This window comes from Dasypus novemcinctus, chromosome 29 (assembly GCF_030445035.2).
Source record: "Dasypus novemcinctus isolate mDasNov1 chromosome 29, mDasNov1.1.hap2, whole genome shotgun sequence".
Classification (NCBI taxonomy): Eukaryota; Metazoa; Chordata; class Mammalia; order Cingulata; family Dasypodidae; genus Dasypus; species Dasypus novemcinctus.
In genome coordinates, this window is record NC_080701.1 from 30141460 (window position 1) to 30159624 (window position 18165).

An 18165-nucleotide genomic window follows, 5' to 3' on the forward strand; every position below is an offset into this window, starting at 1 on the left:
TCTCTCATGAACTGTAACAAATGTGTAATACTAATACAGGGTTAGTAATCTGGTGGGTTGGAGGGAAAATACATCAAATATAAAGTATAGACTATAGTTGCTCTTACATAGTTTATAAATCATTTATAAATGATGCTCTTACATAGTTTATAAAATTAATATAGTGATGGGGCCCATTATGATGATAGGCACGGCAGTTTTGTAAGTTAAGAAATTTTACTCTCCTTTACTGTTTATGTATATTCATATAGGAATGATATGCTTCAATAAAATTTTATCAAAAAAACATTTCAAAAGACTGGTATATTCCATTGTATTTCAAATATTCATCAATAACAATTTAAAATGAGGGAAAGAAGAAAGACCATTAGAACATAATGAAGACAAGCCCATGTAAACTTCTAATTCCTTCTTCAGACCAGCTCCCTGATGACCTGCTCAAGGTGTCAGTTGCTGCTGGGTTCCAGGTGGAATTCTGGGGGATTCTCTGCAGTTGGTTGAGTCTGGGGGCTCTGTGGTTACTGGGCAGTGCCCTGTGGTGACTCCAGGGTACTGAAGGGCCTGTGTCCTTCTGTGGAGCTTTACCTTGGGCTGCCCCTCGGGAAGCTGTGAGAGGGGGTGATGGAGCTGCTGCCTGATGATACGAGTTCAGACCACACGTTCCACAGTCTCCAGGGGGAAACTGTGGTGTGTCCACCTGTCATCGGTTTCTTGGTGGGCCTCTTATTTTTAGTCAGATTTGTTTGGTCTGTGGAAAGGCGGCTTTATATAAGCCATGTAAAGCAGCTTGCAGACATCCTGGCTGCACTAACTGAAGAAAAATGTCAGCTCCTTGACAAGATTAGTGCTACCGTCAAGGTATATAAAGAGGCTGAGACATCCCTAGAAGATGCTAGGCTCGAGAAAGAGCCTTTAAGGTTCCCCAGCCTTGTGGACGCCTACAGGAAGGCAAAGAGGATGAAAGCGATGCTGAATGGAGAGTTAACTTTGTTGGTACGTGAACTACAGGAGGAGAGATCCAAACACTTCCAACAAGAAGAGGAAATGGAGAAGATGCTAAAGGCACTGGAGAGATTTGATGAGGTCATGACATCAAACACAGAAGAAGGTAGGTTTTCAAAACTAGGGTGTGGCCCCCATCAACTCTGTGATGGCCCCTTCCCCTAGAGTAGGCTAGTGATGTAAATAGTGCTGTCCCTTTCTTTCCCTTCAGGCCTCCAAAGCGTCCAAGGACTTTCAGCCACTCTGACTCCATCTGAGTGTCACTGAGGCCAGTGGACGATTGACATGGGCTGGAGTTTCTCCATCTTTCCATCCGGACAGAATAAAGATACTCCATGGTCAATTCCTCTTTGAAATGAACTAACCCATCTCAGGAAAACACCAGAAAAGTGGCCCTTACTTTCTCTTCAAAGGCAACTGAATTCTCTGTCAGCATTGGAACAATTCCTTGTAAGTTTAAGAGACTAATTGTCCTCACATTGAAAGTATCTAAATATATTTTTCAAGACTTTGTTTCCCTTTTTCTTAATTTTGTAAGTGATTTTCTCTGTATTATTCTCTATTTATCACATTTTATTGTAATTTGAAATTATATGAAATATAGCAATAAAAATACTTTAAAATAACATTTTAAAAATCTCTCAACAAAGAAAAGCTCAAGACTAGGGAGCTTCACAGGTGAATTTTACCAATCATTCCATAACAATACCAAACCTACTCAAACCATTCCAAAAAAATTGAAGAGGAAGGAACACTAACTAATTCAGTTTATGAAGCCAACATAACTGCCAAATACCAAAGCCAGATAAAGATACCACAAGAAAATTATAGACCTGTTTCTCTTTTGAATACAGATGCAAAAACCCCCAATAAAATATTTGCAACTCAAATCCAACAGCACATTAAAAAATTATACAATATGATCAATCAAGTGGGTTTTATCCCAGGTATGCAAGGGTGGTTCAACGTAAGAAAATCAATTAATGTAATGCACCACATTAACGAATTGAAGCAGGAAAAACACATGATTATTTTGATTGACACAGAAAAGGCATTTGACTAAATAAATCCTATTTTTAGTTTTCTAACTGTGGTGGAGTTTATTAAGGTTAAAACTGATAGAGAAGTCTCTAACTGGGGAAAAGATGTGTGCAGATGTTTACATTTCCAAGTGGAGTGTATGTGTGTAGCCAGAAGACCCCAGGCTTTCCCAGATTGTAACAACCAAGATGATGACAATGAAAGCACAATGACAATGGCGAGCACTCACTAGGCACTTACCATGGGCCAATGACTGTGCTAAGCATTTATAGGTGTTATTTCAATCTCACAATAGCCAGATAAAATAGATGTGAATTCAAAATATTTTATTTACTATAATAACCAAATGATAGCAGATATTAGCTCCTACCTGTAAGACCCCTTCACTCTCCCATACACAATCAAAGACTTCCTCACCTCCCCATCCTCCCATCTCCAGTTATTTCTGGAAGCCTGAGGAGTGTCACATGCACTCATGTTCTTTGATAAAATATGCATATATTTTTTGCTTTTTCAAACTTTGATTTTGAATAATTTCAGTTTTACCAAAAAAAATACAAAAGTAGTACAAAGAACTCTAGCATACCTTTCTCCGGACTTCTGAAATCTTAACATTTTACATAACCACAGTCCAATTATCACAATGCGTTGTTAACATTGATAAAGAACTACAATAAAATATTCAAGCTTTCTTCTCATTTTTCCAATACTCTCATTTATGTCCTATCTCTGGTAGAAGATCCAGTCCAGAATCAAATTGTTTTAGTCAGCCAAAGAGGTGCTGATGCAAAGTACCAGAAATCTGTTGGGTTTTATAAAGGGCAATCATTTGGGGTAAAAGCTTACAAGACCCTAAAGAGTCCAACCGAAGGTACCGTAAGAGGTACTTCCTCACCAAAATCTCTTTCTATGTGTTGAAGCAAGATGGCGGGACACATCAGCGAGTATTCAACCTTCCTCATTCCTCTTAAGGCTCTGTGCTCCCAGCTTCTTCTGATCTCAGTTGTAGGCTGGACGTCTCGTCTCTCCTGCTGGGGCTCATTTCTTTCTGGACTCAGCTGCTCTGTTCTCTTTAAAGATCAGCTCTAAACTATCAGGCAAATGGCTCATCTCTCTTCTCCAGGCCACAGGATCAAAATCCTCTCCTCTTTCATGTTTGTGGAGATGGGTAGAAATCAATAAACTGGGTAAAAATCAATAAAATGACTATTATAAGCACTATTTCTACAAGTCCTTTATCAGGGAAAGATATGGGTTCCTTTGACAGAGCCTTCTTTAGTGGTTAGGAAGAACCGTGGAGCAGATCCAGTGGAGAGCAGAATGGAGGGCTGTGTCTAACCTGAGGGTCTGCATCTGGCCTGCAGTGGGAAGCTGCAGGAGTTGAAGGAGAAGATCCTGGCCAGTACATCCCTGGTTACTAGAATTGACCAGGACAGCAGAACTGCACTGTGTTGGGCATGTTCAGCTGGACATTCAGAAAATGTTGAATTCTGTATTCGACTTGGAGTGCGAGTGAATGATAAAGTTGATGCAGGCTGGTCTCCTCTCCATGTTGCTGCTTCTGCTGGCTGGGATGAGATTGTTAATGCCCTTCTTGGAAAAGGTGCTCAGGTGAATTGTTGTCAATCAAAGCAGCTATTCTCCCCTGCATTGTGCAGCTTCCATAAACAGGCATGAGATTGCTGTTATGTTATTAGAAGGTGGGGCTAATCTAGATGCTAAGGACCATTTTGAGGTTACAGCAATGCACTGGGCAGCAGCCAAGGGTAACTTGAAGATGATTAATATCCTTCTGTACTACAAAACATCAACAAACATCCAAGACAGGGAGAGTAACACTACACTTAGCCTGTGATGAGGAGAGAGTAGAAGCCAAATTGCTGGTGTTCGAGGGAGCAAGCCTTTACATTGAGAATAAAGAAGACATCCCTGCAAGTGGCCAAAGGTGGCCTGGGTTTAATACTGAATAGAATGGTAGAAGGTTAAGCAGCTTGGATTTCTTCTTTGTATGCGTTGTAGTTGTCCTCAATGTCCTGGAAACTAACGTACTTGTGCACAAGACATCTGTGTATGATGAAGTTTTGCTCACGTTTAAAGACTTATAACTTGTTGAATATGGTTCCCATTCAGGTAGTTATTCTATGCTTACAACATGCTTTCCAGTCAATGAGTAACTGTTGAGTGTTCTATTGTTGTTTATTATTCTATAGTGAATTTTGTCTAATTTTGAGTAAGTGATTCTGTGGTCATTGTGAATAATCAGCACCCTCCCATGTACCCTCTGTTCTCCTCTGAAGCAAAACAAGCCCAGACGTACCAGGCCAGTTTTTTGGCTAAATGTTCCTAGGTGGATTCTAGAATGTTCCTCCATACAGTTGAAGTCTTTGCTTTTCAAGCTTACTCAGAGTCCTATGCCAATATTTTCTGTTTTTTCAATTCATAAGGTTTAATTTATTTTTGTTATAGAAGAAATTCTTATATTTTTTGGTGGACCAAACTTTAAGTTGGAGGGCATGCTGTCCAACTTTAGCATTTGAAAATAAATTTAAAAAATATTGAAATTAAAAAAGAAAGAAAGTACCATGGACAGGAGTCAGAAGACCTGGATTTGCAATCTGCCTCTGCCATTCACTAGTTATATGACCATGAGCATGAATGTATGTCCTTCTATAGAGTAGAGTAAGTAATACCTCCTCTGCTCTTATCTGAGGTAACTGTTGGATTAAATGAGGGGATTTCTGTATGTTGTAAGATGTCACATAAGATTCAGATATTCTTCTTGTTCTTTTTTCTTACTACATGCCACTGGGGGCTTTCCCCTGCATATTCTGCATTATACTTCCATCTCCCTGGCCAAAGGAGAGCCGCCTCTCTGGGTTTAGAAGCTGTTTTCAGACCCAGGAGGAGGTAAGGGATTACTGGAGTGACCTACTGATCCTCCACAAGGATGAATGTGCCACAAGGCTCCAGACACTTTGGCTGAGATTGCTAGAAACAGAACCTCTGCCTCGGTCTGAAAACAACCTGACTCTTGATGGGGCATGATATTGCAAGGCTATCATTCTGACAGACCCAGCTATGGGTTGTACCCAAGTCAGGCCAGGTGACTTGTCAGCCAGCTTCCTGTCTCGGGGCTGTGCCAAGCAAGGCGGCCTGGACAGTGGACCACACCACAGTTCCACCCAGCTTCAGTGTTGGGAGCCATTTCCTCTCTACCATCATTTTAAGGGCAATGAAATAACAGGCTCCAGTGGGAAAAATCAAGGCAGTTAATGCTTGCTGGTTTGGAGTTTCTTCATTTGGTTTTATGGGACTGTGTGGAGAGTTTGACTGATACAGTTTTATCAGGTGCTCTTTCACCTAAAAGGGCATGCCTCGAGCATTCTTTGCCAAACATAATGAAATTGCTTGGCCTGGGCTCTTGAGGGAAGAATGGTCATACATTTCTTGAGTATTTGGCCCAATAATGTGAATTTTGAAATGATTTTCAGAGAACTACCCCAAGATGTCTTGTTTGGATAGGAAATGAATTGTGTGTGTGTATGTGAATGTGTTTTAGTGGAAAAGTGAATCTTACAAAATCATCACAAAACCCTGTGCTTTCTCTAATCTATTTACCCTGTGTGTGTTGGGGAAGAAGGGATAGAATTACTATGTGTGTCTTCATGCTTCCTAATAGGACAGGAGAAAATAAATTTTTACCAGTGAGAGCTATTGCAGGTGATCCCATAGTAATCTCTCATACAATCATAAGTCACCAGAGCTTATGTGTCTCTTTAACACCTTGAGGTATTTGTTTCTCCCATGAGTCTTTCTTTGGGATTGAGGCTTCATCTGGGCATTCGTTCTACTGTTTTCTTATTTTCTTAGTCCAAACAAGTCAAGGGTTTTGAAAAAGCCCCTAGAACATGTGCACACTCCACCAGATTGTGCAATACACTCAACTCTGAAAAAGAAAGCTTTGGCTAGAAAGAAGCAATGGAACTGGGGATGGCCAGCTACATTTGGCAATAGGCAATGGCAAGATCTGAGACCCTGGTTCAAGCACTGATCCTTGCATGTTTGGTTTACCAAGGCAGCCTCCTCGCCAGGCAGCCCATCCCTTGCCTGGCCCTGCCATCTATCCTGCAGAGCCCTGCCCAAACCATTTTCCTACACCACCATTTTCATCGTGTTCCCTTCCTTGTGATCAGTAAGAAGAAAGCCAGTTCCCCCAGCCTGGTCTTTACAGTTCCTTATAACCTAGGCCTAGCCTGCGTCTCCTTCCTTAGCTCCCATTCTGCACAACATCAGACTTCTTCCTTGGCTCACTGCCATTGCCCTGCCATTCCTCCCCTCCCCTCTTCCCTCTGCCCAAATGTCCCTAGCACGCCTTGTAACTTGCTTGAGGCTTCTGTCTCTAAGATGCTGACCTGAGCTTCTATTTTTTCCATTTTATTTTTAATATTTTATAATGCAAGATATCTGAGATAGTATCATTTTGACATGTAGTCATGAACTACTTGAATTTATTTTCTCATACAAAGTCATCATAATCTGGAGTGCATTACACGTACAGCCCATTTCAATTCAACCAGGCATCATTTCAAGTGCTCAAGAGTCACACGTGGCTGATAGCTTCCATATTGGATGGTGCAAGTTATATACTTTAGGTAACTGGCTCTCATTTGGGCTTGAAGAATGTACCAGGATGACGGGCTGTTGCATGACTGGGATGCACTAGCCATGCTTGGTGGGCAGAGGCAGGGATGCTAACGGTCTTGTGAGACCCTTGAAAGTCACACAATGTCCCCGCCAGTCCCCATGATGAATTGTCCTGTTCCAGTCCCAAGTCTCCCATTGAGAACCAACACTTCAATACATGTTAAGTGCTTAGGACAGAGCCCGGATGATGGGAAGCACTCAAAACAAATTTATTATGATGATTATTATTAGGCAGCCAAGCCCAGACTTCATCTCTGACCTGAGCCTCTTTGCCCACTGAAACCCAACTCATTCTTGGGAGTGCTGCTCCAACTTCATGTCTTCCATGACAATTTCCTCACTCCAAGAGACCTCTCCTTCTTTGGAAAAGTTTCAGAAATTGTATTTCTCATTTGGCAATCAATCAATCTTCCAAAACTGCAATCATCAATAATATTTCAAGCCTATTGCTGAGTAACTTTTCTCTTGTTTTATTTCCTACCTTCCCTACAGGACAATTCAATCTCCTAGAGAGAAGGTCTTACATACCTCAGCACCCATAGAGGGCTTGACACTAAAGTATGATCTCAGCTCATTTCAACTCAGCATTTCAAACCAACTGAGGAAAAATCTGTCTACATTTTATTTTGTGGAAGTATGGTTTTTTAAAAAATAATTCGAGGTTTTGTATTTTTCAGATTGTATACTAACTAGAACAGTGCTTGCTTAAAAAAATAGTCTGAGAGAACTACTTTTGAGACTTTATGTATAACAGGAATTATTGATTGATTTCCTTAATAGTTGGATAGTTGGATATTATGGGTATTTCTTACTTATTAAAACTAGTTTGTCATCCCTCTGAAGTAGTTTGACTCTCCAACCTGCCATCTTTTATACATTATTTCTTTACGGCTAGAGCCCTTTCTTTATAATCACAAAAGTAAATGTCAGCCTATTCTTCATCTGAACTCACTGGATTTCTCCAGGAAGGAGAATCTGATTTAATGAGGTTTAACAATATATGCATTATACAAATAAATTCATGTTACCACCAATAGCTTGAATTGTTTTTAAACCTTTTTAACTAATGATTAAAGAGCATTTTCCAAGGCTTTATCATTTCTTAGCATGTCTAATACATGGCAAAGGGAAATAAAGCCCCAAAATGTTTTTGAGAACTGCTTTCCCAACCCTTCCCATCTGAGATGGGGTGTTGACTTTCTAAAATGCGTAGTGATACAATTCTTACAAAAGCAGACAAGGAAGTACGGACTTCTGGGAAACTCATGCATCTCCACTTGGAAATTTAGGAAGAGTGCGTGGCCCAGAGAACACAGCAGCTGCTGAAAGTAAGTGTATGTGGTGGTTTGACATGTGTCCTTCGTCAGTGAGATCACTGTGTGTGCTTTGGGGAAAAGGCTCACAGTGCATTTCCTGTCCTGGAATGGGTGCTATGTTTGTCAGTTGTTATCTGCAGAAAGCACTCAGTCAAGCCTTCCTGCAAAGTCGACATGCATGGTCGTTATTGAAGAAGCCTCACTGTATATTATTAATAACAATCTATTAGTCCTTAGGACTCTACCTGGTTTGGAGCATCCTCTCATCTCTCCTCCTGATTGTTTCCTGCCTCACCCTCTGTCTAGTTTGCCAGGCTGCTGTGACAAATAACACAGTGGGTTGGCTTAGTAGATTAGACAGTCAAAAGGCGTGCTGATACAAAGTACCAGAAATCTGTTGGTTTTTATAAAGGGTATCTATTTGGGGTAAAACTTACAGTTACAAAGCCCTATAGAGTCCACTCAAAGTACCATAAGAGGTACTTCCTCAACCAAATCTTTTGCCACATGTTGAAGGAAGATGGCAGGAGATGTCTGTGAGAGTTCAGCCTTCCTCTTTCCTCTTATGACTCCATAGTCCCAGCTTCTTCCGATCTCAGTTGTAGGCTTGAGGGCTCATTTCTTCCTGGGTCTGCTCAGTTGTTCAGGGTTCTGGTCTCTTCAGCTGTAAAGTAACCGGTAAATTGCTCCTCTCTCTTCCCAGGGCCAAGTCTATGGAACACTCCCTCTTCCTGCTTATCTGCTTCTGTGTTCTCCTTGAGTGAATGTCTGTTTATATGGCCCACCAAGGGGGTGGGGACTCAACCTGCATGCGCTAATTATGTGGTCGAGTCAAAGCCCTAATCTTAACATAATTTAATCAAAGGCATCTCAGCTGAATCAAATACAATCAAAGGGTACTATGCCCAGAGAAATAGACCAGTTTACAATCATAACCAATATCCTTTTTTTTTTGAATGTATAAATAATCCCAAACTGCTACAATTAGCAACAGGAATATGTTGGCTCATGGCTGGAAGGCTAGAAGTCCAAAGTCAAGGTGTCGTAGGACCATGCTTACTTCCCAAAGTCTGTAGAATTCTGGTGCTGCTGGCTGCAGTTCTTGGGGTTCCTCGGCTTGCAGTTCTCCTTCCTTCTCTCTGCAATCTCTCTCTTCTTGTGTCTGCTCTTCCAGTTTCTGCTGGCCTCCAGCTTCTGGCCCACTTTCTGTGACTTCTCCAACTGACTGCAAATTTCTCCTGCTTATAAGAAGAACTCCATTAATACAGATCACAGCCCACCCTGATTCAGTTGGGCCACACCTTATCTGAAAATAACATCTTCAAAAAGTCCTATTTGTAAGTGGGTTCACACCCATCAGAATGTGGATTAAAACGAACATGAGTTTTGTTGGGGTACATAGTTCAATCTACCTCACCCTCTCTGACCCGAGTTCTATACTTCCCCTGGAGTTATTCATCCCCAATGATAGTGCTTAGAATCCTTGTTCAGAAAGTCAAAGGTTCCCCAGTATCTGCAATATTCTTTCCAATCATCTTCAAAAACTTTATTCAAAGCTCTCCACAGTTTCCCCCTTCTAAACTTTTCAGCCTTCTCTTATTGCATTTCCCTGTGTATGCTACCCATAACCCCTGTGGGATTGGATATATTCCAGTGTCTCTAACCTTTGCTCAGATTTGCTCAAAGTCTCTTTCCATATGTCCTTCCCTCTTAACAAGTCTGGCCAGTGCTGTGTTCAGCCAAATGGGGGCCCAAACAAAAGGAAAAAATGTATGCTTATCAAAAACATTGCATTAAATGTAAAGAGTTCATAAAAACTCGAAAATTAAATTGAAAAAAAAAAAAAAAGACTACCTATAAACTCCTGTTGCCCAATCTGTTCTCAGATCATTGTTAACACTCATAAACTCACCTGGTAGGGGATGCAATGGCCTAGCAGGCTGAGAACAAAGAGCTGAATAGAAATGAATTGGTCCCATTGCGCAATTTGCAGGGTTGTTAAAAAAAACAAAGACTACTATCACTATCCCCTGTCTTTATTGGAATTTTGATATTCTGGTGTCATAGATTTTTGACATTCATTTTCAGTTTTAAAACAGTTCATTAAAATATTTGCCTTAATTGTTGATATTTTTTGACACTTCCTCAAATTTTACTCCCCAGTGAAATGCCTCACATCCCTTAACCTAATCTTCACCGTGAATCTGGCAAAGGTCTGTTCTTTGCAAGTCTTGCTTAGATTCCATTTCCTCCCCTCAGCCTTACCCTATCTCCCTAGTTGGAATTGAGCTCACCCTTATATTTCCATGGCACGCTGCTTGCACCTGGATCTCGGCCTTCACTGCTCTGGTCTGTACCTAGTGATTTGTGTGTAGCTTGCTCTTCTACCAGTCTGAGGGCTGCTGGAGGGCAGGGCCCAGCCCCCCCTCACTTCTCTGCTGCCTGCTGTGACTAGCACAGTGCTAGCCACACAAAGCTGTAGAACACTTCTATAGTGCCTGCCCTGGAATCTCATGCAGATGTTATTTGTTGTAAAATAGAACTTAATCTAAGACCTTATAGTGCAGCCAAACGGGTTTCATTACTGAGATTCTAAGAATACTAGTCAAAGTGTTGACCCGAGCTCCGGAGGCTAGAGTGTGTGCTTCCCATCCAGAAGGGCCTCCCAGTCACCGTCTTAGTTCTTCTCTGGTATGTCCTTCAAACGGGCCTTCTCCCATTTCCCTGATCAGCTAGTTCCTTGAGAGCTTCCCCAACAATGATGGTTTCCTGAATTCCTTACTCTCCTTGCCACAGGACTAGGCATGGATGGAGTGCTCCTGCTTCCCATGTTTATTCTTATACCCAATCACATTCCATCCACCTCTCTCTTTTTGTCTCTTGTCAGGCAACTACTCTTGGGTTGGGTAAACCACTGCTTTTCCTCATCACAGGGAGAGAAGGGGAGCATCTGATCATTCTTACTGAAGCCCATTGAGCTTTGGCCTAGAGACTCACTCTCCTGAGGGTGCTCTGGAAAGGAGAACCCAAGGTCCCCCAGGTCCACCTGCCCTCCTGATGAAAGCCTCTCAGTCAAAGGACACTTTCCTTTAGTAGTTTGAAGACATGTCTACATCCATTTATCAGCATTGCAGCCCCCCTGAGGCTCACACCTCCCCTTGCCCCTGCCCTATCCACAATTCTCTGGATGTATCTATGTCAAACCTCTTCAATAAGAAATGTTTTGGAGACTCTCTCCTTACAGAAAGTGTAAAAGCAAGATTCCTAAAACAAGCAGAATGGTGTTTCAAATAGGAAAATAACATTTCAGACTAGCTAACTATTGCTGGGCACCAGGAACTGTGGGGAGACCTAGAAACTGCCTGGAGGGCCTGTGTGGTTCAGCTCCTGGTGGGAGGTCCCTACAGGGGCCCAGGCGCTGACTCACCAGGGAGGGCTTTCTAAGAAAGACGACGGGCCAGGAATGGTACAAGAAACATACCATTTCCCTGACTCCCTGCCCTAAATCTAGTGAACTGGGAAGCTAATCAGCTGGGGTTTTGAGAGCTCAGTCTGCCTCGCTCTGCACTTTTAAAGAGCAAGCAAGCCACAGTACACAGAGGCTCCGTTTCCCAGCTGGGAAGTGCCTAGAGACTGGAGAACACAGAGAAGACTCCAAGTACATAAAAAATACAAAAACACGCAAGCACACTCAGAGCTGCCAGCAAGCCTGAGGAAAACAAAACAATCTCATTGTTAGGAACCTCTTATCAGAAATAAATGTGAAAATAAGACACCTAGCATTTCCCTGCCCAAGACTTTCACAAATGTGATGCCATTTAGCCTCACTGCAGTCCCCAAAGACAGATACCACTGCCGTCATTTTCCTGGGAGGCTCAGAGGTGACCTCACTCGTCTTCTGTGACTGTCACGGGGCTGGGATTGGTACCCAAGTCTGTCTGACGCCTACTCTCGGCTTCTCCCAGAAGTCAGAGATGGGGCACAGTCCCCTCCTCTGCAGCACACAGAGCTGGAGCCAAGGGGACGCAGTGGCCATATGGTAGGATTTGGAAGGTGCTGCAGGCTGCAGAAGCAGTGCCTCAAATTCACACCATCCTCCCTCCTTCGGTTGCTTACAGTTTACGTATGCTCATGTGAGGTCAGTCTCTTCCTATTTGATGCCTTCTTTTCCTCAGCCCACAGAGCATTCAACTCTCCCCAGTCTAAAATTTTCCACCCCTCTGCTTTTCCCTGAAGCTACCTCCCTACTTACAGCCTTCTCTTCGATGTTCCCACTCCTTGAAAAACTAGTCTGAGCTGGTGCTGCTGATGTCTTACCCTCCTGCAGCCCCGTTCCCAAGGCAGCTAGAACAGGCTCTGCGAGGGTTGCCAGTGACTTCCTGTCACTTGCAATGGTGCCTTCTCAGTCTCCCTATTGGATTTTTCTGTGGCTTTCGATGCTACTGAGCACTGCGTCCTTGCACTGTTTCTTTCTCATTGTCCTGCAAATGGTGGCTTTTCCAAATCCATTTATGATGCTCCATTCGTCTCTCTTCTTTGCCTCCTTTTCCACATGGCCTCTAATTTATTTCTCCATCTCCCTCTGTTCCAACTTTTTTCATTCCTTCTTTTGGCAAATGGCATCAGCCCTGAAACCATCACCTAAGCTGAAGGTACAAAACCATAGTGTCTTTCGGCACCTCATTCTCTTCCTTCCTCTCCACATTCATTTTTATAGCATCCTATAACATCCATCTTCTTTTATTCATCCGTCTCCTCTGTTTTCTTTACTGCTGCCCCATATCAGGCCCTTTTCTTTCCTCGCTCAGAATTAAGAGAGTCCAAGGTGACCTACGGGATCCCAGCATTACCCCACCTCAATCTGACCTCTACAAGTACAGTCAATGGCCATTCTGGGCTCAGGAATAATCCCAACAGACTTTAACTGAAAGTCTGAACCCCCGGGGCTGGCAGGTAAGCCTGTCTGTGAAGGAGCCCTAGTCACTCTGCCACACTTCCTGCATCCACTCCCCTATTCACCCCACCCCCAGACCCACTGAGTGACTGGCCACTCCTGAAAAGCCACGCCCTTTCACTCATCCCTGTCTTCGCTGCTCACCAACTCCCAGAAGGTCCCACTGTCCTTTATGAGAAGCTCACTCTTATTCATCCCTCAAGGTCCAACTCAAATATGGCCTCCTCTGGCAAAGCCTCTCCTCTCCGTCCTCACTCCCAGAAATGGATGAAGGGAGGTTTCTTTTCTGCTCCCACAAAGATTTAGTCCTTCTGCTAACAAAGGCCTTCCCCAAAGCCCCACTTTAATTTTAAGTTGCTGGACAGGTAGGAACCAGGTTTTATCCAACTTTGTTTTTCTAGCATGACCGATACATCATAGGAGCTTCATAAAGGATCATGATGTCCCTGAGAATATATGAATGAATGAGTGAATTCATGCATTTAGCTTCTTCTTTCAAGACTTCCAAAAGACTTTCAGGAAGGAGGGAAAGAGAGAGAGGAATGTAGATGGGGAAGCAAGACAATAAACACCATGGTGTGAATCACCAGCTGGATTTCAATGAAAGGCCTGGGTAGGTTTTATTTGGCAGAAAGCTGGCTGGTGGTTTACAAATGGAGAGCTGCCTCAGGATCCCAGGCTGGGTTAAGGAGCCACAGTGAGCAGACCACAGCTCTGGAGGCGGGAGTGGCTGGACTTGACAGCTCGAGCATTCCAAACTGGAAGGAAATAGAGAAGTGATCAAAACCACCTCTTCATAATTCCCCTTGAGCCCTTTTGTAGAGTAACAGTTTTCCGTGCTTGAGGAAAACTCCCTGAAATTGAAAAAGTCAGACGTTTCAGGAAGAGTAGTCAGATTTCAGTAGTGTTGTCAGGACTCCACCTGGTGGATATATATAAAATGAGTAACAAATCATTTCTAATTTTCCCCTCTTAGCTGTTTGGTCAACCTTCTCTCTCCATCCATCGTTTCTGTTTTTATTAGTTTTTCTTGCTACCAAAACACATGAATTTATTATCTTTAGAGTTCCATAGGTTAGAAGTCTGACATGGGTTAAAATCAAGATGTCAACAGATGGTGTTCCCTTCTGGATTCTTGGGAAGAACTCATTTCTGTCTTTTTCACTTTCCAGAGGCCACCAGCATTTACTGGCTAGTGGCCCCTTCCTCCATCTTCAAAGTCAGCAATACTGCGTCTTTCTAACCTTCCACTGTCACATCTCTCTCTCACCACAGCCAGAAAACTGTTTATTTTTATTTTATTTTATTTTTATTTTGTCAAATATTATATTTGAGGCAACCCTTTAAAGATTTTGATAAATTATTTGGAAACCCTTATCTTCAATCCTTTTTTAACAAATTGATTTATCAATGCATATTAATAAAGCCTAAATCCATCCAAAATGTATGGTCAACAGTATTTGGTATAACCACTTAGTTGTGCATTCATCATTTCAATCATTAATAGAGGATTTAAATTATTCCAAAAGTAATAAAAATAAAGAAAAAACAGAAAAACAAAATGCTTATCACCTCTCAATCTCTCTATGCTTCCTCTGCCATATATAGCTGTTATTTTGTTCTCATCTTTCTAGTTTATTTGTATTTATATTTTGTAAAAGCAGTCTTATATAAACAATATTACCCGTATTCATATTTTGCATGAGGGTTCACTATGTTATACAGTTCCATTTTACATTTTGTAGCTTTCCTTCTAGTAATATACATACCCTTAGACTTTCCTTTTCAACCACTGTCATACCATAAAATAACTCTGCTAGTTAGAAATGATGATGTGCTTTCACCTTCATCATTTGGGTGCTTTCACCTTCTCTATTCATCTCCAAAGATTTACAAAATTTTTACCAATTCTGCACAGATTAACTCTCAACTTGCCATTCTCTTAACCCATCCTATTTTAGTTATTAGTTCCATCAGTTTATACAATATATTTAGTTCATAATAATGTAGTCATGCAGTATTTGTCCTTTTGTGTCTGGCTTGCTTCACTCAACCTAATGCTCTCCAGGTTCATCCATGTTATCATATGCTTCATGACATGATTTCTTCTTACAGCTGCATAATATTCCATTCTATATATACAGCACAGATTGCTTATCCATTCATCAGTTGATGGACACCTGGGTTGTTTCCATTTTTGGCAATTGTGAATAACATTGCAATGAACTTTGGTATGCAGACGTCTGTTCATGTCACTGCTCTCAGTTCTTCTGGATATAGACCTAGTAGTGGTATTGCTGGATCATGGTAGGAGGTCTATATTCAACTTCCTTAGAAACTGTCAGACAGTCTTCCACACTGGTTGTATCATTCTACATTCCCACCAACAGTAAATAAGCATTCCTATCTCTCCACATCCTCTCCAACACTTAAAACTTTCTGACTTTTTAATGGTGCCCACTCTAATAGGTGTGAAATGATATCTCATTGTAGCTTTGATTTGCATTTCCCTAATTCCTAGTGATGTTGCACATTTTTTCGGGTGTTTTTTCACCATTTGTATTTCTTCTTTGGACAAATGTCTATTCAAGATTTTTGCCCATTGTTTCATTGGGTCATTTGTCTTTTTTATTGTTGAGTTGTAGTAACTCTTTATATATCATGAATATTAACGTCTTATAGGGTATATGATTTCCAAATATTTTCTCCCATTGAGTCAGCTGTCTTTTCACCCTTTTGACAAAGTCCTCTGAGGTGCAAAAGTGTTTAATTTTGAGGAGGTCCCATTTATTTACTTTTTGTTTTGTTGTTTATACTTTGGGTGTAAGGTTTAAGAAACAATCATCTACCACAATATCTTGAAGATATTTTCCTACATTTTCTTCTAGAGTTCTATGGTTGTAGGTTTTAAATTTAGGTCCTGTCTCAAGGTCCTTAACCTAAATTACATCTACAAAGTCCATTTTGCATGTAAGGTTCCAGGGAATAGCGTGTGGACATCTTGCAGAGGCCAATACTTTTCCCACCATACCATCCCTCCATCATCGTTTGCCATACACTACGTCCTAGAGTGGACAAATAAGGTATTTCTTCCCTCACAGGTCTCACATCTACTGAAGGAAACAGAATTGTAGACTTTGTAATAAATATACAAGGTACTGTGGGGGCGGCAGACTTGGCCCAGTGGTTAGGGCGTCCGTCTACCACATGGGAGGTTGACGGTTCAAACCCCGGACCTCCTTGATGCGTGTGGAGCTGGCCCGTGCACAGCAGTGATGCATGCAAGGAGTGCTGTGCCACACAGGGTGTCCCCTGTGTAGGGGAGCCCCACGCTCAAAGAGTGTGCCCATAAGGAGAGCTGCCCAGTGCAAAAGAAAGTACAGCCAGCCCAGGAATGGTGCTGCACACATGAAGAGCTGACACAACAAGATGATGCAACAAAAAGAAACACAGATTCCCGTGCCACTGACAACAACGGACGCGGACAAAGAAGGAGACACAGCAAATAGACACAGAGAACAGACAACTGGGGTGGGAGGGGAGGGGAGATAAATAAATAAATAAATAAATCTTAAAAAGACAAAAAGCTACTGTGGGAGTACAGACAAGGGAAACATATCTGCCTGGAGAGATCAGGGATGGTTTCCTACAGAGAATGTGATTTCAGCTGAGAGATGGATTAGGAATAGCACTTATTGAATACCTTATCCATTATCAGAGCCTACTCAACTCACTGTTATTTGGCCATTTTCCTATATGGCCTTTCAGAAAGGTTGGGCTGTATGAAAAGAGCAGGAGATACTTAAGCGTTTCACAGAGAAAGTAAGGAAGGGATTCATGTGAAATGTAGCTTTGTACTTTTAAAACTATGTTTATCCTCAGAAAACATTGTCAAAATGAAATCTTATCTGGGTGCCCAGTAAGCAAATCAGATAAAAATGGAACTTACCTGCGGTCACCCCTCGGGCTGAAGTGTGGTTTGCTGGCCTGGCGGGGGAGCAGCCGCGGCAGGCCAAGCCGCTGCCCCCATAATAGGGTGGCTGGTCAGACTCACTGCCACCCCTGAAGGAAGCTCGGCATGGGCGCAGAGTGCCCTCGGGTCTCCCCTTCTCGGCAGCCATGCTTCCGCGGCCGCCCCTCCTCCCGGATGGCGCCACACGATGCCTGTGGGGCGGCACCCTTCTTCTTTCTCCCTGCGCAGGCGCAGGATGGAAAATTCCAGTCTGCCCTTTTCCCCTCCCCCGACAGCAGCAACAGCCAGGCGTGGGTGGAAAAATCCAGCCCACCCTTTTCCCTTCCCCCGACAGCAGCAACAGCCAGGCGTGGGCGGGAAACTCAAGTCTGCCCTCCACCCCAGCAACAGCAGCCACCAATCCCTAAACCCTGCCCCTTCCCCCAGCAACAGCGACAGCCAATCCCTAACCACCACCCCTCCCCCGTCCAGTACCGCCCACTGACCTTTTGCCGGCAACCAATCAGAACAGGGTGTGGCTTTGACCAATCAGCCTTCCCCAGCCCCTATAAAACTGTTGCCTCTCCCTCAATAAAGTGGACTTGCGTGTTTACCTTGTCTCCGCGGTAGTTCTTCTGCCGTGCGCCCTCCAGTCCTGAGAGCCCCCGACAAGGGCCTGGCCTCCCTTGTCCCCAGTTCGTCGCCTGCTTCTCCGGGCGACCCCTTCGTCGCCTGCTTCTCCGGGCGACCCCTTCGTCGCCTGCTTCTCCGGGCGACCCCGTCAGCCGAACCGCGCAACCCCTGTGAGACAGATCCCTCGTCTGCTGCCGGACCGACCCCTCGTCCCAAGTGGGACCGACCCCTCATCCCGAGCGGGACCGACCCCTCGTCCAGAGCTGGACCGACCCCTCGTCCACAGCCAGACCCCACCTCTACTGACCGAGCAAACCGTCGCAGCTGGCGCCCAACGTGGGGCAAGGCAACCCCACCACAGCCTCACTCCATAACCTGGCGCCCCCCCCCCCCCCTTTCTTCTCACCGTGGGGCTTCTCTCGTGCAACATTGCTGCTACCTGAGCCTTGGCTACCTCATATGATCCACGGCGGTCTGGGAGAATCGCTGGATGGCTTTCTCCTTCCATGTCGGGGGCTTATACCGACCCGCTATGATTAAGAGGAGCCTTGGATTTCTCGGGA

At 43.4% G+C, this 18165-nt stretch overlaps 1 pseudogene; it reads left to right on the forward strand.

Moving 5' to 3' along the window:
• Positions 1-3363: 3363 nt before the first annotated feature.
• On the forward strand, positions 3364-4029 carry LOC131276587 (26S proteasome non-ATPase regulatory subunit 10 pseudogene; annotated as a pseudogene).
• Positions 4030-18165: the final 14136 nt, after the last annotated feature.